The 19,708-nt window shown below is 35.2% G+C and overlaps 1 protein-coding gene across 2 annotated transcripts in view; it reads left to right on the plus strand.

The window, feature by feature from the left end:
* The window catches only part of MMP16 (matrix metallopeptidase 16), a 245,100-nt gene that overhangs the window by 71,525 nt on the left and 153,867 nt on the right, over window positions 1-19,708 (plus strand). The window lies entirely within an intron of this gene.

The raw sequence follows: 19,708 nt of genomic DNA on the forward strand, positions 1-19,708 counted from the left end.
TAGGTTCAATAGGAAATTAATAGTAGTATCATGCGTAAAATGTATACCTTTTTAATCAATAATATGAAAAGGTTGCAATTTTTATCTTAACATTAGCCCTTTAATAGGAGAATTGAGTGTCTTCTATATGCTGCATTGTTTCATTGAAATTGAATTTGAAAACTAAAAAAAGACATGATACTGATGTCCAGTTTATTAAAAAAGATGATCTTGTCCTATATGCTCTATATGGTAGAACTTTATACAGAACTTTGCAAGGTTTCTGGCTAGGGAGTTACTAAGTATGATTTCTGAGGGTGGATCTTGAAGCTGCACTAGAAATTTGCATGGCAGAAAGGGAACATTTGCACACTGAAATACAGGCTTAGTCAAACTAGTAAGATAGAATAATTTAGCAATGGGATATGCATTTGCTGTTCTCTATGGCTAAACATACTTTGAATGGGAATAACAGAGTTAGCTGACAGGCAGGAAGGAAAGATGGTAACAAGGATGAATATTTGCTTATATAACTAGACTGTTAATGTGTGCAAATAGTGTCAAAAAAGAAAGAAAATATTTTAGAAACATTTACTATATTTAAACATTTTAGTGCTTGTAGAAAGGCAGATGAAAGCTTAAAGTGTGCTTCCTACCTGAGCTCTCTTGCTTTGGAATATTAGAAATACACATTGTTGGACAGAGCGGAGTTCCAGCTTCATGCCAACATTCTAGCTCCCTTTTCTCTACCCTCATAGCCCTGACTCATTAGTGTAGTGTTGGAAAAACACAAGCAAGGGCTCTTTCTGTTGCTTCTGCTTAAAGCCACTTTCTGGGGGATGTGTTGACTAAGGAAGATTGAATGACATTCCACAGAAACAGTTGGCTGGCCAGGGGAAAGAACATTCTCAGATTGCAGTCAATAAAATGGGTTTTTCAAAGCTGCCTTAGTAAAGATCATATGTAACAACCTTTGAGAACTTCAGAGACTTGACTACTGTGAAGGAAAATTGTAGTATCAGGAAATGCTCGAGGACAGTTGGGCATCCCTGGTCTGTCATGTGCTCCCATGACTGGTGATCTACCAAGGGCAATGCCCGGAGAATGAACAACCAGTATGCCCAGAGTTCATTCTACATCCATGACCCAGGACTCGCCTCTTCCCTGGGCTGCCCCACTTGGAGTTGCCCCAGGGTTTTCCCACCTTTCTGATCAATTTCCTGCTCCTTTAGTCCTCTTTTTTCCTGCATGCAGGGATATGTTCATGTTGGGAACCAGGGGTGAGATCTCTAGCCTGTGAGTCTTTCCAGGTGAGTAATGGTGGACATCGCACAGGAACGACGAGTGTTGCACAAAGGCAGAGTCATGTTTAATGAGTTCCTCTGATGACTGTCAGTTCTTTATATCTCCTGGGCAACTTGTCATCTGTTTCTGACAACTGATATATATATAATGATAGCAGTTTACATTATCCTAAGACTTACAAAATTCTCAAAATGACAAGATTAAAAGTGCTTTATAGTAGGAAGTAATCCTGTGGAATATTAAAACTTGAAATATTCCAATATAATTTTGTTGAGAATTTTTTAAAATATTTATATATTTATGCATACAAAAACTAGGGTACAGGCTAGAGGTGCAGGGGGTGAGAGGATTCACCAAAGACAGAGTGGGGAGCAGAACAGGCAAATTGACTGAAATACACTGCTGAGGGGAGCAACGGGCAAGACATGAAAGGTCTGCTGCGCCATGTGGGTTAACTCCCTGGCCAGGGATCGAATTCATGCTGCAGTGGCTGCCCAAAACTTTATAGTGCTGAGACTTAAACCCTTGTGCCACCAGAGAAGCCCTAAACTGAAATTTTCTTTTCAACCACCTTAATTGTGTAAGGTTGCTACACAATCAGTACTAAAAGTGACCAGAGTGGCCACTCCACTATCATTTTTCCTGTCACACAGAGGCATTCATACACTTTATTCGTTATGAGTGTAATAGAACATATATATAAGTGCATATTACTGAACTGGAAATTACTAAATTATTTGATGGATTTCATTTTCTAGATATAACAAATGGTTCATAAAAACTTTGGTTTGCAACTTGACAAGTCATCTGAATGAAAAATGTTAAATTAGAATATCAAAATATATTCATATAAATATGATCTCCAAATCAAAAGGTTGATAGTTTTATAAATTCCCCACTTTTTTAAAACCAATGTACCATTACACTGAAATAAAGCAGGAACACTTCACATAGGTACTTGATTAAAATAGGTCATTGCCAACTCTAATGTTTTCTGTAATGCATGACTTGCCCAGGAAAATATATTCACATTACAGAATCTGATGTTTTGCAATCTTCCTTTTCAATAGGCTAATGCTCATGAGGAAAGTGAAATGTTCCATTAGTTAAAAATATTTTCTCACTGAATATGGCCATCTTACTCTCTGATAACTCAAAATTTTGGCAAAACATACGTAAGCACTATATTAGTCAGACTAAGAATAGATTGCTTTATACAAATTCTTATCAAAAATATCCCTTAACTTGGCCTCTCCTTTGAAATCCTTCCTACAATTGTATTGTTAGAGGAAGAGAACTAGACGCTAGTAGAGATTGGAAGTACCAGTATATACTAATTCTTGCTGCAGGACCTTAATACATTTTGTTTCCTAGATCATGCAGACATTGATTATCATGCTAACTTGAAAATATTGGACTAACTAATTATTATCAAAAAGGTTTAAATACTCAGGATAGGCTATTTTAAAATAAGGTTTAGCCAATGTTATTTGTAATATAATAATAATATATTTTAATCAAATTACTGGTGGTTCTTATGTGTGATAGTTAACTACTGCAATGTAAGTGAACTGCTTCTACTTACTTGCTTATCTGATTAAAAAAATGATTCTTCCCAGTCTTGCTCGGACTTTGACTTAATCATTTTGGTAGATTCTGCTGAGGATCTTTTAGCTATTTCTCTATGTCATGCAGACGGTCTGCTGTATTTCTCTTGTCATCTGTCCAGAGAAATCTCATAATATTCTAGCTCTTCTTTCATCCTTTGGGACAGTCCCAGTGGTAAGGAGAAATTTCTTTGTACATACACCAGGTCTGTCTAGAAGAGAACAAACTGTAACTCTGTTCATTTCTATGCCAGTTGGAGAGTGTATCCATAATACTTCCAAACTTGGAGTTTCTGATATTTTAGGAACCCCTAAGGTCATCTTCTTATAGTATCCTTAGATTCTTGATAGTGAGGAATAACTTGTATAGATTGGTTCCCAAGTGGGGGAAAAAAAAAGCCTGTGATATGAAAACATAGGTACAGACTTATTTAGCCAGAAGAATTTCTATTCTAATACTTGTGTAATGAGTCATACCTGTTGCCCATAATTGTCAAAAGAGGAAATTGTCAGGTTGAGTGGCAAAAGGTCACATAAAAAATATGGCAAAGAAAGAAGAAAGATTTTGTGTTAAAAGCTCAGGAAAGAAAAATAAAGTACAATTATATAAATATGGGCATTAAAATTCCACATTCCAGAGTACTTGTGTGGAAGGAAAGGAGTTAAGAGATAATTCCATTGCAGCCTAGGCCATGTTTTTAGCATGAGGTTTATTGCCAGACTTAGGAGCATAAATCTTGGGGCATTGGGGAAGCATCTGAATAATACCTGCTAAGACTAGGCGGGATAATAAGTAATAGTTCAACTATTTTCAAAATCTTTCTTACGCAAAATGTTGTTCATTTCTATAGAAGTCATGTAGTGAAAAGAAATATTTTAACAGAGTATTTAAGAGCCAAGACTCTAGGCAAATGTGTATATATTCACACTCTGGGTCTGCCTTTTACCAGCCGTGTGATTTTTGACAGGTTGACTAACCTCTCTGTGTCTTGGTTTGCTCATATCAGAATGTATACTGTATGGCTACACTTAGGTTGCATTAATTTAATGAATATATAGTGCTTAGAGGAGATCCTGATACATAAAAATGTTTAATATATGTTAGTTAAAAAAATCACTATTATAGTAACAGTTACGTATTTCATAAAGGAAAGGAATGATATGTCACAAGGGAAATTGAACCAGTTTTTACTCGTTGACCTTAAATTACTTATCTCCAAGTAGTTTTCAGAGCCTTTACCCCCAGAGTTTGATGTGGTTTTTCTGTTCACATTAAAATGCTCTTTAGTCATGCTTTAGATCCTGTAAGTAATAAGACATATTTTTGTAAAAATAATATAATAGGATGTATTTTTGTATTATTTACAAAATAATAGCAATATCTCACACATTTATGTTTCCCAATATATAGCAGCTTGGGGGAAGCAGATAAGACAGGTGTACACTACAGATGAGAAAAGTGAGTCTGCCCAGAAATTCACATTATGAACTTGTGATTTGATGTAATTCTAGCTTCACACTAAAGAAACATTTATGATCAGAATGGTAATCAGCTGTTGCCTTGAGCAAAGGAAATATCATCAACTTAATTCTAATGATTCTTTATTAGAGTTTTTCACAGGGTAAATGAAAAACAAACTTTCATTATTTTGCCTTTACAAAAAAACAATTCTGGTAGCTAATTTACTTCTGTAAAATACTAAATTGCAGCTGTCTTTTGTTTTTGTACTTCCCTCTTGGTTAGTACTTTAGCTCAAATGAATGGCTGCAAGCATAAATTCTAGCAACCTGAGATTTACATTATCTTCAATGGACAACACAAGTACTATTACCTAGAAAGCAGTTCATTATTCATCTCTTTTGAGCAGTTGCCCAAATGAAACAATGGTGTCATCCATTATATTAACGCGGCAAAAACGGCCCCTGCTTACTAAACACTTCTGAATTTAGGAAGGGTTTAGATCTTCTTCCAATTAACATAAAAAACTTACATCAGCAGAAAACAAGTATTTAATGAAACTCTGTAATAAATTTAAGGATTCTTGCCCTAAATACAGCTTTCAATTGTCTTATTCTAACTTCTTCCAGATTCTGCTACTTCATTTCCTGAGTAAAATCATGCTGATGAGATATAAAATTAGGATGACAAATGTGACAGGAATTAAATGTCTTTAGTTTCAAGCATGGCGAGGGCTCCTATCACCCATAATTACAAATATAACCTTGATTCTTTGAGTGCGAACCAGGTTTTGCCCTGTATCTGGCCCATCAACATGCCGATGAACCTTTCCTTCTAGCTTTCCTGTCCCTTATATGTGTGGATGTATGAATAAAACTCAACTTTTGCCTTCCTAAGTCCTGCCAAATAATTATTTCTAATGGTTTTAATCCACAAGCTGAGCCTCAATATACGTAAATGACCTAAGGAATACAAACTTATTGACAACTGTAATTTAAATTATAATAAGGAGGGTTATTGAAAGAACTGAAAATTCATACTCTCAAGAATATAGGATCCATAATAACATGCTTGCAAGTATAATTAATTTTGTTTTCTGAGGTCATAGGGCATTTGTTCTCTGATATGTTAAAGATGAGTAAATTTACCATCCTTTTCCAACCAAATAACAAGTCAACTGAAGGCTATTTAAAATTAAAAACATACTTGGGTATATATGTTACTAAATAACACTCTTCTCTGACATAGTATTTTATTTTATTTTTTTTAAAAGATTTATTTATTTATACAAGCACTGGGTACAGTCAGAAGCGCAGGAGGGTGAGAGAATTCACCAGAGCCAGAGCGGAGAGTAGAACAGGCAGACTGAAGAAATACACTGCTGAGGGGAGCAGTGGGAGGCAGGAGAGGTCTGCGCGCCATGTGGGACCCACGCGGGGCAGCCGGGAATTGAACCGGCGCTGCACAGGCTGCAGGCAGCTTCGCAACCCAGCGCTTAACCACTGCGCCACCAGGGAGGCCCTGACACAGTATTTTAATGATGTAAGGAAGTGTGGATTAATTCCTGTCTTCTAACAAACCTGAAGCAGTCTAAGGACCAATCATATTCAGTATTGTATTCCAGTGTTACCTTAATGCAAAACAAACAAACAAATAAATAAAACCCTTTTCTAGTCATAGTATTTAAACTGTGACTATCCAAGAACTTTATGACTGTGAAGTGCATTGACTGTGATTGTTTTCCTGAACTTACAATCTCAAAGTAGTGGTTTTACTTTAGAATGGACTCAAACTACCAGTTTCAGTGTGCATGTGGCATTCAGATTGGGAGATCCCTCAATCTGAGTGGAAGGTTACGTGGACAACTCACTAACAGTGCATTTCTGTGGTTTTTGTCCCCTCTACAATTTATGAGAGCTTGGTTTTGCATCTTCTTTTGGGACGCAAGTTTTTGTATTGCTTTGTCCACACAGAGCAATTATACTTTATTGCAAAGTCTCATTTGGCCTAAAAATACTCCATTCTACTCAAATCTGAGAATTTCTCAGAAGGATATTGTGATAGGGTAGGGCAAATTTCTAGACAACTAATCTAGAAAATTTGCCTAAACCTTTTGTTTCAGTTGAGGAATAATTGACATATAGCACAATATTAGTTTGAAGTAGAAAACATATTAATTCAATATTTATATATATTGTGAAATGATTGCCATGGTAAATGTACTTAACATCTGTCACCATACATATTTAAAATTGTTTTTCTTCTATTAAAAACTTTTAAGGTCTACTCACTTAGTAACTTTCAAATGTGCACTATCGTTATTAATTGTAATCACCATGTTGCCTAGTATATCTTCATGACATATTTATTTTATAAATGTAAGTTTGTACCTTTGTACTCCCTTTACTTTCCACCCTGTGCCTCTGGCAACCACTAGTCTGTTCTTTGTATTGGTCAACTTATTTTTCCTTTTAAGATTCAACCTATAAGTGAGATCATACAGTATTTGTCTATCTGTGTTTGACTTATTCCACTTAACCTAATGCCCTCAAGATCCATTCATATTGTCATAAACAGCAAGATTTCTTGGTCTTATTGCTTATTTCATTGTATATATATATATATATATGTCCTAAGCTTTCTTTGTTCACCTAACAACAAATAATAATTATCCTCATATTTTGGCTATTTTATTTATTTATTTTTTTAAAGATGTATTTATTTATACAAGCACTGGGTATAGTCAGAAGCACGGGAGGGTGAGAGAATTCACCAGAGCCAGACTTGGGAACAGAGCAGGCAGACTGACAAAATACACTGCTGAGGGGAGCCTCGGGCGCAGCAGGAAGGGTCTGTTGCGCCATGTGGGGACCCTCACCAGCGGCCAGGGATCGAACTGGCTGCAGAAGCTGCGGGCAGCTTTGCAGCCCAGCGCTCAACCACTGCGCCACCAGGGGAGGCCCTATTTTGGCTATTTTAAACAATGTTGCATTGACCATGGGGGGGTCACATATCACTTACAAGTCAGTGTTTTCATTTTCTTTGGATAAATACCAAGAATTGGAATTGCTAGAGCATATGGTAGTGCTACTTTCAATTTTTTTGAGGTACCTCCATATTGTTCCATAGTGGCTGCACCAATTTACTCTTCTTCTGAGAGTGCACAAAAATTCTCTTTTCTTCACAGCCTTGCCACACTTGTTACTTTTTTGTATTTTTGATAATAGCTGTCTTAACAGGTATGAGCAGATATCTTATTTGTGGTGTTTACTTACATTTCTCGGATTACTAGGGATTGAGTACCTTTACATATACCTGTTGGCAATATTTGTGTCTTCTTTGGATAACTATCTATTAAGAATCTCTGCCTTTTTAAAATTGCATTGTTTCCTTGGTTTTTGCCTTGAGTTGTATGATTTTTTAAATGTATTTTGGATATTAGCCTCATGCATGGTCACAAATATTTGGTAGGCTTCCTTTTCATTTCGTTAATGGTTTTCTTTGCTGTGCAGAAACTTTTTAGCTTATTATACTCTTTTTTTTTATTTTTGATTTTGTTGCTTTGCTTTTCGTTTCAAATCCAAAAAATCATCACCAAAATTAATGTCAAAGAACTTACGTGTTATGTTTCCTTTTAGGATTTTTATGGTTTCAGGTCTTATGTCCAAGTCTTTAATCCATTTGAGTTAATTTTTGTGTATGATATAAGGTCCTGTGTTATTCTTTGCATGCAGCTGTCCAGTTTTCCTAAAAGCATTTATTGAAGATACTGTCCTTTTCCCATTTTGTATTCTTGACTCCATTGTCATAAATTAATGGTTCATACATGCATGGTTGGGTTCATTTGTGGACTGGACTCTCTGTTCATTGATCTATGCCAGTACCATACTGTTTGGTTTCTATAACTGAAAACCTAGTTTGAAATCAGAGAGTATGATGCATTCAGCCTTGTTTTTCCCTTTTCAAGATTGCTTTGACTGTTTGGAGTCCACACAAATGTTAGGATTTCTTATATTTCTGTGAATAATGTCATTGGAATTTTGATAGGGATTACATTTAATCCATAAATGATTTTGAGTACTAGTATGGCCAATTTAACAATATTGACTCTTCCAATCTATAAATATCTTTCCATTTATTTTTGTCTTTTCCAATTTTATTCATTGTTGTCTAATAGTTTTCAGTGTATAAACAATTTTTTCTTATAAAGTAATTTTAGGGCCTCCCTGGTGGCACAGGAGGTTAGGCACCACTATATAAAGCAATCCACAGCCTCTGCAGCATGAGTTCGGTCCCCGGCCAGCCAAAGAGCAACCCACATGGTGCAGCAGACCTCTCCTGTCTCGCCAGCTGCTCACCTCAGCAGTGTATTTCAGTCTGCCTGTTCTATTCCCCACTCTGTCTCTGGTGAATCCTCTCACCCTTCTCCCCCCCCCCCCACATCTCTGGTCTGTACTCCAGCTCTTGTATGCATAAATAAATAAATCTTTAAAAAAACAAAAAAAAGAGTAATTTTTAGTGTTTCCATTGTGTTTCTCATAGTAAAATCAAGTTGGAATATTGATAGTCTCTTTTTAATATGTTTCCGCTTGAGACTTAAACAAAACTCATTGACTCATTTGTCCATTCATGAATTGAGTCATTTTTGAGTGTGTAAAATATTTGAGTCATTATACTAAGACCTGTAAATGAAATGCATCAGATGTCCCTTTTCTCAAACATTTAGTTTACTATAGAAGAGGATAGCGTTGGTTAGTGAATCAATCTTCACCAGATGTCAATGGAAACATGTAGAAACAGCATCAAAACCAAACCAGGAAACAATAATGCTTTTTTAGGAGTTAATGAGTTAGCTGATTTTTTTTTTTTTTTTTTTTTTTTTTTTAATTTTCTAGAGGCATGTCTTATTTATCTATTTGTTTTGTTTGTTTGTTTGTTTTGGTTTATACATGCACTGGGTACAGTCAGAAGCCGGGAGGGCGAGAGAATTCACCAGAGCCAGAGCGGGGAGCAGAGCAGGCAGAAGGACCGAAGTACACTGCTGAGGGGAGCAGCGGGCGGCAGGAGAGGTCTGCGCGCCATGTGGGACCCTCCTTCGGTGGCCGGGGAGCAGCCGGGGATCGAACCGGCGCCGCAGAGGCCGCGGGCAGCTTCGCAACCCAGCGCTCAACCACTGCGCCACCTGGGAGGCCCGAGTTAGCTGATTTTTTAAGATTACTGCACACTAGCTAGGTAGTAACTTAGTAATTTAATCTACTTTCAAAGGAAATGTGCATATTTATTAAGAATCCATAGAAATTTTTTTAAACTGTTGGTAGACTATAAACTTAGTTTGAACTCACTAAAATTATTTTCTTGCAAAATCCTTTTTCTGACAAAGCAGTGAGTTAGAAGTAAAAAAAAATTAAGAAAACCCACATTTGAAAATTTAAAAGCATGCATTTCAATAACTCAGTGATTAAATAAGATATGAATGAAGTTATAAAATATAAACTGAATGAAAATATAATTATTATGTATCATATGTAGGAGGCAGCTGAAGTAATCTTTAGAAAAAATAAATTTATGATGCATGCTACTTTAGAAATAATATAATTCATTAGCTTAACATTCAGCTTAGGAGTTATAAAAGAATAGCTGAATATATGCAAAGATTATAGGAGGAATGAAATGGTAAAGATAAAATCATAAATGAATAATGTAGAAGTTCTCCATGATAAGTATATGATACCAGCATATTATATAATAAGCAGATCCACAAAACCTCATATGTTCTTTGGTAGAAAAAGTAGCAAATCTCCGGTAGAATTAATTATTTAAAAAGAGAAGATAGATATACACTGGAAATGACAATGAAACTGTTGATACCACAAAGTTTGAGCCACTGATAAAGAAGATTATGAATAATTTTATGCCAAAAAAAAAAAAAAAACTTGAAAAATCTGTATGGACTGGAGCAATTCCTGTATCACTACAGTCACTTTATAAACAGTCTTCTATGCTGGACTTTTTTTTTTTTAAAGATTTATTATTTATTGCTCAGCGAAATAAGCCAAAAAGAAAAAGAAAAATACCGGATGGTCTCACTCATAGCAGGAATCTAGAAAACTTAAATAAGGGACCAGGAAAATGAATATAAGAAAGTGAAAATCAAAATCAACAAAAAACTATGAACCAGAGACACTTTTTGGGGGTGGGGGGCGGGAGGGGAAGGATTGGGGTCAGAATGGGGTGTTTGCAATTGTATGGGGGAATATAAAAATAAAATTTAATATTAAAAAAAAAAAAAAGATTTATTATTTATTTATGCATATAAGAACTGGGGTTCAAGCCAGAGGTGAGGGGTGCGAGAGGATTCACCAGAGACAGAATGGGGAGCAGAACAGGGAGCAGAACAGGTGGATCTACTGAAATACACTGCTGAGGCCGGTATTGAACCCTCAGCGGGGATCAAACCCACGCTGCAGAGATTGCAAACAGGTTCACAGTACTGCGCTCAACTGCCTGTGCCACTAGGGAGGCCCTATGCTGGACTCTTAGCACCTCTTTTTGTTCACTATCCACACAGCATAGAGATCAGTTTAAAAAGCAAAGCTAAACTTGCTATTCTGCTCAAATATAAGCTTTAAATGACTTCTCACCAATCTAAGCCTAACGTATAAATAAAATCCTCAATTTCCTGTGAGAGAAGACATTTTGTTCCCACCTATCCATTTTCATCTATATATTCTCTGTCTGCCACACTGTTCTACCAAAGTTTTTCCTTTTCCTCTGTTCCTAGTGTGTGTGCTAGCTTCCTTTCTGCCTTGGGCTCTCCACCATGCTTTTTTCTCTGTGGATGGCACTTTTACCACATTGTCTCCGATGATTCTTATGTACCATCCAGATCTTAGCTAAATGTTACTTCTCCATGATAACGTCCCAGGTTCTATAATCCTAGATTCGTCAGCCCTAGTACAGCCTTTCCCACTAATCTGTGCCTTTCTTTGATCAATTGTTTCAGTTCCATTTAGGTGTGATCATATTTTATTTGTTTTCTTATTCACTGCAGGTGCGTATCATTTCATAATGACAAGAATTACATGTACTGCTTTTATTACTTTAATTCCAGTACCAGCCTAGCAACTTCCCCATTATAACTTTTCATTCCACTCACTTATTCATTCAGGAAAAAAATATTTATTACTACCTGTTCCATATTAGTTCTCCTTAGAAGTCACAGCAACTCAGCAGTAATCAAAACAAAATCATTGCTTTTGTGCAGGTAATTTTATTTATTTGTAAGGGCGTGTGGATAGCAAACTAAGTGAGTAAAATGTTGTCAATAGCCATAAGTACTATGGGAAAAATAGAGATTTGAGACTGCCAGGATTATAATTTTAAATAATACAGAAAGGAAACACTTCATTGAGAAGTTGATATTTGTGTAGCTTGAAGGAATCTTCTGTAATACTTCCAGAAAAAAAAAAAAAGATACTCTTTCCTTAAGACATAAAAATTGCATTCTTAACAACCATACTACAATTAGTCATCCCACATCTTTTTCCTAGTTTAAATTTGAGAGCCTTAAAATGATAGTATCTCTTTTTTAATTCCCAGCATGCTTATCTTGTCCAATTAGTACTTTTGAATTAACTAAGCATACTTGAAACAATGAAGATGTTTAAAGGTATATTGCAACATATTTATTTTTGCTCAAAGCTTTTTTAAAAACAGCTTTATTGAGGCATAACTGACATACAATAAAATTCATATATTTAAAGCACATAATTTGGTAAAGCCCTTTCAACAGCCAGTCCTTCCATTCCCAGGTCAACCACTGAACAGGTGTCTGTCACCATAGTTTGGTTCTCATTTTATTAAGGTTTATATAAAAGGAATGACATTCCAAACCTCTTTTGTGTCTGGCTTCTCTCAGTCAACATACCATTTTGAGATTTTGTGTGTATCAGTATTTCATTCCTTTTTTTTATTGCTTAGTATTTCTTCATATGGCTATAACAGAATCTGTTTTTCCTAATGATGGGTTTACACAGGGTTTTAATCATTTGGCTGGCATTTACCCTCTATAGAAATATTAGTGTTAATAAAGTCTCCACAGATTTAAGGAAACATCATATAATAAAATTACAAATAGAAAAACTACTATAAGAAATTAGCATGAAACGAATATAAGTATTCTAGATATTTTCAAATTAGTAGACATTTGTATTGTTACTTGTTTGAAAATAGTCTATACTCATTACTTTCAGCTACCTCTACACTTAAAATTATTGTAAATATAAAACTTTAATTTCTGTATTGAAAATCTTCTAAAACTATAGATAAAATTCATAAAGACAATATAGGAAAGAAAATAAAATGTGGTCAACTTTGTCCTTGCCTATCCTTTTTAATGCATATATCCTTTCCCTATGCTGACACTTAAAGAAAATATGAAAAAAGTGATCTATTATGATTTTGCTCAATGTACTCTTTTTCTGTCACCATTTTCCTCTTATGTCAAGACTTAAACATAAATTAAGTGATCTTAAATAAGTGCATTCTGAATCTTGTTTCTTTTAATATTGAGCTTAATAGGCATGTATCTATACATGTAGGGGTAAAGCTCTTTCTTTAGCTATTTATGAACATCTTTTTTTAGTAGACCAGTGCAAGTCCAAGGAATAAGTAGGCAGAGTGAAAACAAAATTTCTGCACTGTATTCCCCTTTCAATGTTCTCTTCTAGAAAATGCTCCTCCGCCAGTGCCAGTGTTTGCCAGCGCTGGTGTTTTTACACTGTTACCAGCTGGAGAGGAGGAAATGACTCACAAGTGTTCACAAAAGGTGAACACATGCACACATACATATTATATAAAAATGTACATATATAAAATATATATTTTATATACAATACTTTTTCTGAGGTCACTGAATAATGTAATTGTTTATCTCAGACTTTTAGCCAAATCTTATTGAAAAACATTTCTCAAATATTAAAAAAGAAAATTTTTCATAAAATTGCAAAGTACACAAACACACACTTTAGTTTTTATAGTAAATGATGTATTACTCCTGCAAATTAATTCCTTTTATCCCAGTAAGATTTCATTGTCTGCTTTTTTTCATCTTATCTAAAAATAGTATATGCAAATGATAATGAGTAATGTGATAGTATCATAGCATATTTTAGTCTGGTTATAAAAATTAATCAGTCTACACAGACAAGAAGATATTCAAAAGTTACTTGTATTGGATTAAACTGATATATTCTAATTTATTGTTTTTACACATTTTCACACTCATTTCATCAGAAAGAAAATGGCTATTTGTTTAAACAAGTACATTATTTTCTAATGTAGCTAGAATTATTGACTGATAATTATCGCCATTTGATTGAATTGAATATTGGAAGAAAATAAATTTGTTGGCAAATTTACCCACTCCCCCCAAATAAAAGTGCCTTAAAGTGACTTCAAGGCGTTAAAGTCAAAGGAAAGGCCTCCCTGCTGGCACAAGGGGTTAAGCACATTTGAAGTTATCCACAGCCTCTGCAGCAGAGTTCCATCCCTGAAGGTAATTATTGTAGTGACCTGCTATTTTGCATCACCAGGGTGCTGTTTTGCCAGGGAGCTACCCACATGGCACAGCAGACCTCTCCTGTCTTACCCGCTGCTCCCCTCAGCAGTGTATTTCAGCATTATGCCTGTTCTGTTCCCCACTCTGCCTCTGGTGAATCCTCTCACCCCCTCACCTCTGGCCTGTACCTCAGTTCTTGTATGCATAAATAAAAAAAAAATCTAAAATAAATAAAGCCAAAGGAAACATTCCTTATAATTTTTAGTTTGCTAACTTAAGCATGATGAAGTTTTTAACTCTATTGTCTATAAATGTGTTCCTTTATAGATGATTCAAGTATAGCATGTTGAGAGTAATTATCATCTTCAAATAAATACTATAAAAATGCTAAAAGGGCAATATATAAAAATAATTAAGTCAATAATTATAGTATTGTCCATCTGGTAGATAATTAGTAAATGGAGGTGATGCAAAATAGCAGGTCGCTACAATAATTACCTTCAGAATTTAAAAAATGGGGGAAGCTAGGGAAAATATTGTTAATACCAAATCTCTCTGACAAAGTGGGTAGGTGTTGCTTTCTCTCCTGAGAACATTTTTCTCTTTTTGAAGAATATCAAATGCAGAAGCTAAGAATGCTGTATTTCATACCATGATAATGTTTCAAGTAAGCGTATCCATATAATTTCATCTATACTACTGAAGATTTAGGGATTCATAGACATTCCAATTCACCCTGGATAGTAGGTCAAAAAATACAGTATCCACTGCAGGATGAGCCAAAATTAACCCTCATAGCTGTTTAATGCTACGTTGACCTTCCTCCCTCCCTCTCTTTTGTCCCTGTTAACACTACATTGTTTAATTGACAAAAAATTTTAGCGATGTACATCAAATAGTTTTTACAGTGATGTATAATAAACAGAATATTTTAGTGGAAACCCAGTTTCTACTAAACCCAGTTTAGTTTATGATATAAACTAAAACCTGAATTTATTTCATACTGAAACTTTGAAAAAGTGAACCAAAAAGAAAACAAAGCATTTTGATCTTTCTGTGAAATTTTCATTTTTTCTATCATGTTTTCTCATTGCCTAAAGAAATATCATAAACTTTAAAACATGCCTCAAAATTATTACAGAAATAATATATGTATGCGTATAAAAAATACTGAAAGGTGGAAGACAAAAAGTAATAGTTCCCTACGTCTTTTTTGCTGTGTGAATTTGCCCTTTATAAAAGGTGACTCTGCTGATTTAGATCATAGTTCATCAAATGCAGGCTATGGTGAGGAGATAGGCAGATGCATATCCTGTGATGCATTCACTTGTCCCATCTCTGAAACAATTCCATTATACTGTACTTAATGTCCATCTGTAAGATTACAGAACTTTGTTATTCTTCCAGAGATAGAGGTTGCCTTTATCTCTGTTTTCTTTGAGTAAATGGACATGCTCTTTTATGTGATTTGTTACTTATAGTAATTAATATATATAATAAGTATATGAATCATATCTAAGATATACAGTTGGTTATAATAATAGAGTAATATGCAAAGATCACCAAAGCATTAATTTTTAGTCTTGGAGAACAAACATATTCACATATAGATCATCAATAATAACCTCAATCTCTTTAGCAAAAGTTGTTTTAGGTACATGTAGTAGCCCAGACACAATTGAGAAAAACTGAATTCAAGAATGTGGATGTAAATCAGTCCTGTTACAGTTAGATATATGGCTTTGAGCAAAAACACATAATATCTTTGTTTTTATTTTTATCTCTATGATAAGGTTGTTGAACTGAAAGAGTTTAAATCTCTTCCACGTCTAATGTTCTTTCCAGAATTTTTATGAAAAAAAAAAGTATAGAAGATGGTCTTATCAGTTAAATGATAAAACTGAATTATAGGAAAATTATTAATTATAGTCTGCTACTCATATGCTTATGTAGTTATTTTATATAAGACTTTGAACTGTCCTTGAGATAGAGATGGAGATGTTCTAATCTTCTGGCTTGCCTACATCACAAGAACTACGTATTATATCAATGTCTGATTTTATTGTTATTATTATTAATACTGATTCTGCCTTAAGCACTATAGTGTGACAAATCTTAAGGGATAGTTGAAGAGTAAGTGTCAGAGTAAGTGAAATCAATGGTGACCCAGATCTGAGAAGTCATAACAAGGAGAGAGAAGGTGAACAGACTCAGTCCTGTGGTCACTTTAATTGCTTATGTTCCTTTTAGTTAAGACCTTCTTCCATCGAGATTTATTGCCACTAGCAGCCAATGTCATTAGTTAACAGTTAAGATATGCTTTTTGTGTGTCAGGTAACATTCTAAGCACATTTTATTAGTTCCTCACAATAACCCAGTGGGATACATATGATAGCAACCACTAATAAGAAAATGTTAGATTTGGATTCAATTTCAGATAATCTTAAACCAGAACATGTGCTCTCAAGTGCTCCATCACACTGCCTCCTAATTGTGCTATTCTGTTTCCTCTGCTTTATAGGCTCTTTATATGCTTTCCACCTCCAATTTCCACCTCCATGCATGAATTTTCACTTTATATATCTCTTGTTTCCAGTAAATCTTCTAAAGTTGGTAGTTTAGTTTCCTGCTGAAAAAATATAGTTATTTGACTGAAAACACCTATACCCATGTGCTGGGAATTATATTCTGGTTGCCACATTTGGATAGTATGGGTTTTGAAAATAAAGTATATAAAACTTTTTTTAAAGAGGTCATTTAGACATAATTTATTCTCTATTTTAACACTAATTATTCTGTATCTCGGATTCTTATTCTGAGGGCAGTATATCAATAGAATCCTTCCAGAAATTGGTGGGTCTATGAAATCTATGCCAAAAACGAAAGAAAATTGAATAAACACAAAATAGTCATACATTTTGAGGACGTTGTAATGTCTAAATTCTTTCCTGGGACCAAAGACTTAAGAGTACCTGCTCCACAGTTTAAGCTTTATAGACCCACAACTAGTAATTTGAGTAATGCTGTAAACTTATATTACTTACTGAGAGACACTTAAACAATGAATAAGTGAATGGAATAAAAGGCAATATATACGTTCAGGTTTCGAAAGGCCACCTAGAACCCATCCTCCTTTAATCTTTGACCTTTCTTTATCACCTTATTAGAGCAGGTCTGCTTTACTGAGTCACCAAAGTTAAAAGGGCCCAACTCCAATTGTGTCTGTAAGTCAAGGTCAGAACCTGACCCTAAATTTGCTGTATTTGTCCTAGCATCTCTTGAAGGGAACAGAAGATCTATGGCAGTAAAAGAAGGGTCAAGGCAGAAAAAATTAGTTAAAGGATTAAATCAGAAAGCATTCATTAATTTTACAGTAATTGCTGGGGAGACCTATGGAACTTTAAGCCATTAAAGCAGAAAGAGCTTGGAGACACTGCTCTAAGGCCAAATCTATTCCTGGAATGAGTGGGTAAGAGAAGTAATTGTATTCACTTGATTTGAATTATATCATACTCTTGCCAAAATACTCTAACTTCTCTCTCAGGAAAACATAAATACCACAGTTTAGATCAGGGGCATACCCAAAATTCTAGCTTATGTTTTAGATCAAATTAGGACTGTAAAATGACAGATTTACATGAATAAACATATTTGGTTAAGTGAGTTTCTGAGTTATATAATGTTTAGTAATATGAGCAAATATCTACGTTGTTTTATTAAGGATGAGTAATTTAAGAATTTTCCATTTCTAAAAAAAAAAATAAGTATCTGTTTCTGAGAGGTTTATTAAGGCATGTATTTTATGAGCCACTGATTGAATCATTCACTGCCAGTTTCTTGTTAAAAATTTTTAATTGAATAAAGGTACTCTCAAGAGGGTAGACAACTCCTTGAAGATGTACATATTACTTGTCAGTTTGCATGTTTGTCCATAAAATAATCATAACAGTGAAATAACTAGTTTTGACCCCCATTTTGAAGACGTTTCAAGTAAAGTAATTGAATAATATGAGAAAGCCCAAGTTTTTGTATCCTGTACATTAAATTTTTGTACAAATGGGTAAAAACTTAGTTTTTGAGTAGTTCTCATGTTAGGAACAAGTATGCCCTGACATTTCTTTTGTTAAGTCTGTTCATTCATCATTCATTTGAAACTTACTTCAATTTTGCTTTGTGAAGATAATATGCTGGCCACTTTGGTCATGAAAAGGAGAGAAAAGTCCAGGTCCCTGACATTAAGAACTCAATTTCTGCCTTGGAAGGTATTCATCTGTATAGACAGAATGTTCTGTTGGGATTAAAAGGAAGATTTTATGTCTGGTTAGGGGTTAGGGGTTCAGGGTTGTGTCATACAACAGGCAAGTATTGGATTTGACCATGAAAGAAGTGAATTTGATAAAGGTAATATGGGATGAGGAGGGTATTTGAGGCAAATTAAAAGAAATGCCCAAAGACAGTGCAGCCTTTATAAGGAGAATGTAGATAAGAGCACATCTGGTTTGACTGCAGTATGGAATGCCTATAGGGGAGTGTTAGGTGGAAATCTAGGAATCAGGTAAGTGTTCTAGAAAGGTAGTAAAGGGTTGAATTTCTGACATAGAAGCTGGTAATTTATCTGATAGGCAAGTTTAAAGGCCTTTGTGTGTGCAGGGGAATGGAGGGGATATAATTAAGATAATGTATCATATTTACTGAACATTTATTATGTGCTGGGCATTCTGTTAAGAGTTTTCATATTTTTGAGCCTGGTAAGATGGCAACAGAGTAAAGATGCTGGGCTTGTCTCCTACATAGTCACACATAAATTGTAACAGAGCAAAACCAAAAACCAGTGATGAAAGATAAGCAGATAACTGTAGCATACATCAGGAGCAACAATGTAGTGGAAAGGGGTCAGAAAAATTGTAATTGAACTGTGTATGCAGCACTATCTGCTCCCTGCAACTCACAAGATAGAGGAACAACAGCCATACTGAACCCCACTATAATTGTTGACTCAGGCAGAAATACCAACATTGAGGACATTGAAAGCTCTGCATTGCACTTCCACAGGGGGGCACCCAGAGTTATCGAGGACAGAGGGTGCACTATTAGAGAATTTTAGGAGTGGGGGTGCAGAATGATGAATACTGACTTGAGCCTAAGACGCCCAATATAGAACACCTGGACTCTGAACTATCAAGGAAAACCAGGACTGGTCACCTGTATCTCCTTATAGAAGAGACTATCATTTACAACCTGAGGCTATGATATTCAAAATATCTCTTTTAACCCCACCCAGCAACAAAACCAAGACAAGTGAATGCTTTCATTAACCCTTGTTTAAGTACCTAATCTTAACTGGAGCAAGCACCCAGGGCAAAGCCCTCTACTGGAAATGAAAGAGATCAACTCCCAGCTTCTGGCACTGTCCCAACTACAATTCTCACTCAGCACTACATCTAGGGCTTAAATACACCCTACAGGTTGAAAGTGGCAGGAGACTATACTAGAGACATTCAGGTGGAGGAGTTGGCCTAAGGGAGGGAATCACTGTAGATTCCCACCACACAACTTTGGTACTCTAGTACAGTAGGAAGCTTGAATCCTTGAAACTCACTGGAGTCTACTCATTGACACCCTACTATCCTGGGTCCCTTCTATCTACTATACCAGTTCACTGGCCATCTGAAGTGGTGCAAAGACAGCAATTTGAAAGCTTGTCCATATTATAAGCCATAAAAACTGAAAAAGAAAATTTAGGAAAATCTTAGTCCAGCAAATTAAAGATATACTTGAAGAGAAGTTCAAGGAACAGTT

The sequence above is a fragment of the Talpa occidentalis genome, unplaced genomic scaffold (assembly GCF_014898055.3).
Source record: "Talpa occidentalis isolate TD23 unplaced genomic scaffold, MPIMG_talOcc4v2.1, whole genome shotgun sequence".
NCBI lineage: Eukaryota > Metazoa > Chordata > Mammalia > Eulipotyphla > Talpidae > Talpa > Talpa occidentalis.